Source organism: Perognathus longimembris, chromosome 28 (genome assembly GCF_023159225.1).
Source record: "Perognathus longimembris pacificus isolate PPM17 chromosome 28, ASM2315922v1, whole genome shotgun sequence".
NCBI classification, from domain to species: Eukaryota; Metazoa; Chordata; class Mammalia; order Rodentia; family Heteromyidae; genus Perognathus; species Perognathus longimembris.
In genome coordinates, this window is record NC_063188.1 from 66,334,084 (window position 1) to 66,343,104 (window position 9,021).

At 44.2% G+C, this 9,021-nt stretch overlaps 1 protein-coding gene and 1 long non-coding RNA gene across 2 annotated transcripts in view; one reads left to right on the forward strand and one right to left on the reverse strand.

Annotated features, from left to right (window-relative positions):
• Msn (moesin) overlaps window positions 1-9,021 on the reverse strand; it is a 94,145-nt gene that overhangs the window by 52,794 nt on the left and 32,330 nt on the right. The window lies entirely within an intron of this gene.
• Window positions 1,256-8,791, forward strand: LOC125344208. Its single transcript, XR_007209437.1, has 4 exons — window positions 1,256-1,440; window positions 1,559-2,062; window positions 2,646-2,648; window positions 8,778-8,791. It is a non-coding gene; the product is annotated as an uncharacterized LOC125344208 (long non-coding RNA).

Sequence of the window (9,021 nt, forward strand, 5' to 3'; positions counted from 1 at the left end):
AAATCTCCATTTGTAAAATGGCCATTATGAGGCCAACCTGGCAAATGTTGTGCAGTGCTTAATGAGGTGTTTCCCAAAGTTAACTCATCAAAAGAATCATTTGTGGCAGTAGTCAAGAAACCCAGATTCCTGGACTGTGTCCCAAGCTTACTAAACCAGACTCTCTAGATTCTGGGAATTTCTGTTTCTACAAGGGCCCCAGGTGAGGCTTCTGTCTGGGAAGTTTAAAAGAAACAACATCTCCTGGCACAGATGTTGATGACAGCATAGGAACTGGAGGTCTGATCCTCTGAAATGCCTTCTGGCTCAAGATCTCAACGGCAGAAAACCTGAGGGGACCCATGGGTGCAGGGTCTGCAACCAAGGAGAGGAAAGAAGACTTTAGAATTCTAATCAGACAGCTTAGTATGCCAAACTTTTGGGTTGTGGTCCAGAGTGTTCAGCCATCTTCCTATCTATTTAAGAAGAAGTGGGAGGAAACAGCTGGTGCACATACCTCAGTAGTCAAACTAATTGATCAAAAGGTTCTAATTAAAGCCCTAATCAGAGCCCTCTTCAGAGCCTCTTTTTTGTGTGTGTCAGTCCTGGGGCTTGAACTCAGGGCCTGAGCACTGTTCTTAGGGTTTTGTGCTCCAGGATAATGCTCTACCACTTGAGCCACAGCTCTACTTCTGGCTTTTTGGTGGTTAACTGGAGATAAGAGACTCACAGACTTTCCTGCCCGAGCTGGCTTTGAACTACGGTCCTCAAGAGTCTCAACCTCCAGAGTAGCTTATTATTAGAGGTGTGAGCCACAGCACTTGGCTCAGTTCTCTACCTATTAAACACTCCATATTTACTCATTCCTAAGAAAGGTTTAAGGCATGGCATGACGCTTAAATGCCATTGTACCTTTCCAGGATGGTCTGGGAACTAAGCAAAGAAAGGAAACATGGTGAAAGGATGCTGCATTCATGTACTGCTAAGAGTAAGTAGTTGGAGTGGAAAGAGTGGGGATCTAAGACTAGGCTGATGGGCTGGGGATATGGCCTAGTGGCAAGAGTGCTTGCCTCGTATACATGAGGCCCTGGGTTCAATTCCCCAGCACCACATATACAGAAAATGGCCAGAAGTGGCGCTGTGGCTCAAGTGGCAGAATGCTAGCCTTGAGCAAAGAGAAGCCAGGGACAGTGCTCAGGCCCTGAGTCCAAGCCCCAGGACTGGCCAAAAAACAACAACAACAACAAAAAAAAACTAAGACTAGGCTGATGTAATGATGTAGTGGAATCAGCCAGCACTAGAGCTGATCATGCATACCTCTCCCTAGCTCCTCCACACCAAGGGAGTTTGTGTTGGCAAACTTACACCAAAGGAACTGCCAACCAGTGCAAATCCTGGTTTTGCCAGGAAGCTGATTAAACATTTACATACCCAACACTATAGACACAAAATATATGCAAGGTAAGCATTCTTTTTTGTTTAAACATTTTCAATCTACTTTTTTTTATTTTTTTATAAATATATTTTATTTTATAAATATAAATATGAATACATACACATAGTTACACTAATACTTTAGGTAAGCATTCTTAAAAGCTCATTTTGCAAATGAGAAAACGAAGTTTCTGAGAAGGATAGCATCTTCTAGATGAATGACCTTGACCAAGAGTGATGTCTGTCTAGTTAGGTAAAAATCCTTGGCTCTCTCTATTAATATCACAAGGTAGTAAGAGAACTCTCCTGTCAGTCAAAAGGTAGTTGGCTCATAGGCTCCCCCATCAGCTAAAGGTGAAACAAGGCCACCTAATGGTGACTGGTGTGCCACCAAGCAAAGTTGGCCACCAAGCTACAGAACCCAGGACTGAGACATGAATTCAATAAAAGGTAGTCCTATTCCCAGCACAAGAGAGATGAATGCAGCTCAACTCCACCCACTTTTTCCTGGAGATAACGTCTTACAGATCTTTTTGCCCAAACTGACTTTGACTGTGATCCTCTAAATCCCAGCCTCCAAAGTAGCTAGGATTTACATGCATGAGCTACCAGTAAATTTTTTAAATTGTGTGTGTGTGTGTGTGTGTGTGTGTGTGTGTGTGTATGTGTGCATGTGTGTACCAGAGCTTGGAACTCAGGGCATCTCACTCTTGACTTTTTCACTCAAGGTTGGCACTCTACTGCAAATTGAGCCACATTTCAGCTTTTTTGCTAGTTAATTGGAGATGAGGCTGTGAGGACTGGTTTCAAACCATAATCTTCAGATCTCAGCCTCTCCAGTAACTACTGTTGCAGATGTGAGCTACTGACAGGCAACAAATTTTTACAATTTTAAAGCAACTTTCTGCCTTACTCTCTCCAACAAAACATCCCACAAAACATCAAGTCTACAACAAATAGACTGACTAGACTGAGAGTTAGCAAGAGAGAGAAAAGAGTTCTAGGTATAGCCTTTTAGAATTTTAGCTCTGCCACTGATTCCTAATAGAACTCCCTGGGCTCTCTGGTTCTGTATCTGTAATATGAGGTGCTTAAATTAGTTGGTTTCTAAAGGCCTGTCCAGAAGCCTACTTATGTTCACTGTAAAGAGTGGACCAGCATCAGCAAAGTGTCCATCTCTATGTCCCAGAGGGGCCCCACAGCTTCTGATGACTCTGAACTGAACTCTTCAGGCAGTTCCTCAAGCACTGGGTGAATGGTGGTTGGGCGGGTGGGCCGACAGGCAGGCCGACAGGCAGGAAGGCGGGCGCCCCACCCTCCCTTGCACAGGAAGCTAGCCACATCCTCTTTTCCCCACCCCAGGCAGCACATCTCTAGAGGTCCCCAGCAGAAGCAGTGGGGGCAGGGAGAAAAGGGTGGGGCCTAAAAGGAAATTGAACATGCAAATCACCTCAAATGTGCGAAGGTGCCATCTGGGGAGGAGGCAACCAACTGAGGCCCTGAGAAAGAGCAGCAAGGCACCCCAGCTCCTGGGGCCCAGCTCCTCCCTTCTCCACCCTATGCCTCTGAACTTCTATAGGCCAAAGAGCTGGGCCTCATACACACAGGTGTTTGTCAATCACTTTCAAATTAAGAGTAGAGACATACCAAGATGGACACCAGTGGCTCACACTTATAATCCTAGCTATTCAGGAGGTTGAGATCTGAGAATCCCAGTTCAAAGCCAGCTGGGGCAGGAAAGTGTGATCTTCTTCTCTCCAATTAACTACAAAAAAGATGGAAGTGGAACTATGCTAGAGCACTAGCATTGATTAAAAAAAAACTCAGGGACAGTGGTCAGGTCCTGAGTTTAAGCCTAGGACCAGTACAAAACCAAAACAAACTGAAGCAAAAAGAATACAGACATGGGCAGGGAATGTGGCTTAGTGGTAGAGAGTGCTTGCCTAGCATGAATGAAGCCTTGGGTTTGATTCCTCAGTACCACAGAAAAGGCCAGAAGGGCGCTGTGGCTCAAGTGGTAAGTGCTAACCTTGAGCGAAAGAAACTCTGGGGCAGTACCCAGGCCCTGAGTTCAACCCCCAGGGATGGCAAAAAAAAAAAAAAAGAATACAGACAAACCATGGAGAAGGGTGGGACATGGGAGAGTGACCACTTTGAGAATACAAGATCTCTCTATGTCTCTCAAAGACAAAGAAGCAGGCACCAACCACCATGGCCTCACCATCAGCCCACTTTCCCGCCAATTGCCCCCATACCCTGTGACTGGGACCCAACCCTCCCCACATCCTGTTCTCAGAGAACATGTGTCTGCCTGGGGAAAGATAACGTCATTACCACACTTCCTCTCCCTAGAGGCGGCTTTGGTTGACTAGGGAGGGGACCTAGAATTCTCTGCCTGACCAGGCTTTAATAAATCTCCCAATCTTGCAGATGGAGACAGGAAGAGTGATTAGCTGGCTTCCACCTTGAAGAATCCATGCCTCTACAGACAAATGGTGATGATCCAAAGTACTTCCAGAAAAGGGAATTTTCTGGGGGAAAAAAAAATGGCAACTTCTTCTACATTTGGAGGTTGGAAAACCATAGGCCAGTGTTCTTCCATGATTAATTAAGTAGGAGGTGCAAAAATACAAATTATATTTTTTAAAGATTCCCAAAATGACACTCAAGCTTCAATACACATGGTTTTCAGAGGCTAGTATTGGCATTTCTTCTACAGCAACATGGTGGCATAGAGTGAATTGGCCTCTTTGGAAAAGGAAAATTACTTTATAGAAGCAGCCTCCCTTCCCCCAACTCAGAGAAGAGCTGGTACTACACACTACTCCATGTTGGATCTCTTTTCATTCCTCTCTCTCCAGCTCACTCTCTGGCTCCTCCTTGTCTTCACTTCTCAGCTTGTAAATATAGTAAAGAATGTGGCTGAACATTCCATTGAATATTCAGGGAGGGCCTCCTCACTCTTGCAGGATGAGGAGTTGAAAGGCCTATGTCATTCCTCAGCACTGCCTTCAGTGCTTTAGCTGGTAACTCGTAAGTAGAATGTCCCTAATCCCACCCAGCCTGTTAGGACTTGCACATCTAACCTTGCTACCTCAATTCAATTCCTCAACTACATTAAGGAACATGTCCTTTTTTTCTTTGCCTGTCCTGGGGCTTGAGCTCTGGGCCTGGTCACGGTCCCTACGCTTCTTTTCCTCCAGGATAGTGCACTACCACTTGAGCCACAGCATCATTTCTAGCTTTTCTTGAGTAGTTTATTGGAGATAAGAGTCTCCCAGATGTTCCTGCCCAGGTTGGTTTTGAACAGCGATCCTCAGATCTCAATCTCCTGAGTAGCTGGGAGATGTGAGGCACCCTGGCACCCAGCTTAAGAAACAAGAGTAGTAAAATAAGCTTTCAGAAGACAAATACTTTCAAAGACCACTCTTGCCAGCCATGATGGCCCATATCCATAATTCTAGCCATCCCAACACTGAGGAGGCTGAAACAGGAGAATCACATTCCAGGCCGCCAGCTTATCTTAAAAACAATCTCCAGTGGATGTGCTAAAGTCTGTCTCCATTTATAGCCACTGGCTCATAGTCTTCATTTTTGTATGACTATCATCCTGGAGGCAGTGCTACAGAGCCCCAGGTTCTGTAGATCTAGCATTGTTTCTAGAAAAGTCCCTTCTGGGACAATGAGACGGGAGGGAAGAGAGCCAGGAAGAGAACAGGGCTGCCAGGTTAATAGTCTGAGTCCTACATAGCTTGAGATAACTTCACTAGAGGCTGGCTTTGTTATTTGTTCTTTCCTTTCCTTTCTTTTTCTCTCTCTTCTTTCTTTCTTTGTTTTTTTTTTTTTGAGTTGATAAACCCACATATTGCCCTCTAAACCACAAGCCATCTACCAACTTGCTGCAACCAGTAAAAACTGTTTAACCTACCCAGCAAAAATACCAGGAGCATTAGCACCCTTGCTACCACAAACATTGAACTTCACAGTCTCTAAATGTTACCCAGCCCCCTCATGCAAACATCAGGTGTTTGTTTTTGAGTAGAGCAAAAACTCTTCTTCCAATTGCTCCAGCATTGGTTTAGTTTCTTCAGAAAGGAGCAAGGGGGAAAAAAGGCCTGCTAGAATCTCTATAGAAATATCTCAGCGGGTTCTTTAATGACTCAGGTCAAACATACATTATTCTATAATCCAATAAAGACCTCGGAACCTGGGAAAAACAGCCTACCTCTTGCCCACTTCAGATGCTTCAAAAAGAATTCACATCCCCAACATAAAACATTTATCTACACACACACTGGTTCCAAATAACACCAAGTTACTAAACATCCAATATAGACCAGCCTTTAATTGATGAGGATGAGGATGGTGGGGAGGGGTGACAGTGAGAGAACTAGAGGGAAAGAAAAGATTTTGAGACAAGGTCTCATTATGTGACACCCATCCCCAAATGCAGAGCCTGTCTTCCAAGATTCAGATTATAGATGTACACCATCACAGGTGTGCACTATCACACCTGCCTGAATTTTTTGGTGGAGGGAGGTGATGGATATATAGGTATATATCCGTGAAAGAGAAATTAAGCATTCCATAAAGCAATGGCAGTGATAAAAAGCAACTAGAAACTGTTGTGAAAACACAGAGCGGCTTCCAGACTGTAATAGGGAAAGTAGAGAAGCCAGATTTCTAAACCCAGCAAAAAATTGAGACAGATTTCCATAGAAAGGGCTGGCATGTCCTGGAGGATAAAGATTTTCATAAGAAAAAGGTGAAAGGGGAAAGGGAGGTCATGGTATTCTGGATGGAGAGACAGCATGTACAAAGACACAAGGCAAGAAACACAGTGAATACCTTCCAAATGCCACAGGAAAACATAAATCAAAAGCTCTCCCAAAGGCATGAAGTTAAAAGATCAAGGCCTCCTTTCCCAGCTCCCTGACCTTCTTACCAGAAATTATTAAAAGAGAATAAATTGGAGGAGACCTTTTCACTAACTTGGTATTTGGTATCAGCTTATCCAATTTGAGAGAGAACGAAGTATTGCACTGAGACAGAAATCCCTGAACACAAAGTGAGATAAGGTAGACAAGCATACAAGACACTGGGAAGAGGCTATTTCCCCACAGCTCCACTGAGAAGCCAGATTAGCTTTGGGAGCACTCCTTGCCCTAGCAGATCTCATGAGAATCACTCTCCAGATCTGACACAGCCAGTCTAAGACCCTCTCAATTCACACAAAGAATCTGAACATTTAGCGAAAGACCTGGAGTGGTGATCAGAATAAGATTTCCCTATACCACTTCTATCTCCCAAAAAAAAGGAAGTGAAAACTACCAACACAGCAAGAGCCTAGGGTGGGAAGTCCAGGCAGCCTGGCTTCTACTAAGAGGTGGGACACTTGTTAATTTCACAAACTAGTTTATCTTTTTAATAGTAAGATTCTTCTAATCATTTTCTCCTTGGCACATCCTCCATCCTTCCTACCCCATAGCCATCTTTTCTACTGTGGTTCTCATACCCTTCTTCTCCTCCCCTACCCCAACTACTTCATCCTGGGAGGTTCAACGCTCCCCAGAGCTAAGTTTCCTCCTTACAGGGTGACAGGCATCCTCATACTGCCCCCCCCCCACATCTTCAGACTGCTCCCACCTCTACCCAATGAGCAAAAGCAGAAGTAGAAGGTATGGAGGAGGTCACTGAAAGCTAAATCAGTCATGGGCATCACTGTTTGAAATACCCATTTTCTCATCTGTTTTTTAAAAATCATACAGGCCAGGCACTGGTGGCTCACACCTGTAATCCAAGCTTATCACAAGTCTGAGATCTGAAGATCAAAGTTTAAAACTAGCCTGGGTAGGAGTGTCCATGAGATTCATCTCTACTTACCCACCAAAAAGCTAGAAGTAGAGCTGTGGCTCAGGTGATAGAGCACTAGCCTTGAGCAAAAACAGCTGAAGGAAAATTCATATAGAGTTAGTGTGGCCCAGAGGACACACTTCGAAATTAGAGGCAAACCCTAACAGGGTCCTAAAATTGTGATTTTTAGTACTTAAAAGAGGGCAAAATATGGAGATATTTAGGAAAATGACACTCATTAAGCACTTCCTATCTGCTAGATACATCCTCACATCCTCCAACTCTAATTCTCTCATAAATCCCACTGATGTGGTTCTCCTTACTAATCATCACTTTAAAGATGGAAACTAAGTATCAGAGAAGTTAAAAGAATCTTGCCCAAAGTCATGGAGCTCTAATAGTTGAGAATTATTCTAATAATAGGTCCACTTCTTTTAATTCATGGCCAAATTCTCCCTTCCCTCAAATCACATTGAGCAATACTGACCAAACCTAGGCTCACAAAGTCATGGGATGACCTAAGGCAACTCTACTGGGGACAGTCACCATTATTTTATTGTGTGGATTAGTACTCAGGCTTAAACTCGAGGGCCTGGGATCTGTGCCTTAGCTGTTTTTAGTTTTTGGTTTTGTTCTTTTTTGTGTTGTTGCAGATTTTTTGCTCAAAGTTGGCTCTCTACCAATTGAGCCACAGTTCCAGCACTTTGGTGGTTAATTGTTGATTAGAGATAGAGTCTCATAGGCTTTCCTGGCTCCAGCTGGCTTTGAACTATGATGCTCAGATCTGAGCCTCTAGAGTAACTAGGATGACAAGTATGAGCCAACCAGCAGTCACCATTAATTGCTATTTGCAAAGCACTAGGAACACTGACAAGTGATTTTTAGCACATTCCACTCCTGGGAATTTCACTCCACTACTGGGAGTAGACTGCGGTGCTTTGGGAACACTAAGGAAGGGAAAGGAAGCGAAAAGCCTTGATGACTACTGCTCATTCCATTGTGCTCAGGTGGGGTGATGGGTGAGGAAGCCCAGTTTTCGAGTCTCCCAGGCCTAATAACCTTTACCTAGTAGGTGCACACTTACAGGCCTAGATGTGGCTAGAGGCAGGTGCAGCAGCAAGGTGAAGAGAAGGCATTCCAAGGCAGACTTGGGGTAACTCCTTTTATACATCCTCTACAGGAGAGTGACTTGGCCTTGGCACCACATGTCTCTCACTTCAAGATTCCCCAACACTCATCATGGTATGCATGTTGAAATAGGTATGTACTCATATAAACACACAATAAATCGAGTGCCAGTGGCTCACACCTATAATCTTAGTTACCCAGCTAATGGAGGTCTGAGGATCAAGATTTGAGGCCAATTTAGGCAGGAAAGTCCATGAAAATCTATCTTCCATTTACCAGCAAAAAAACAGAAGTGGGGCTGCGTTCAAGTGGTAGACTGTCAAGGTAGGGAAAAAATAGCTAAGGGACAGTGCCCAAGTCTTGAGTTCAAGCTCCAATATCAGCACGCATGCATGCACTGATGCACACTCACACACACACACACACACACACACACACACACGCAGATACACATGTCCATACATCCAAATAGCATCATGATCTTCCTTCCAAACAGTATCCTTCTCTTCAAGATGGTCCCATAGCAACACAAAGGAGATAGCTTCTCAAAAAGATGGGTTGGATTTAAGGAAGCTTAACAAAGTCAGAGATGGATGTGGGCAAAGAAACAGGAAGAGCTTGCTTCAC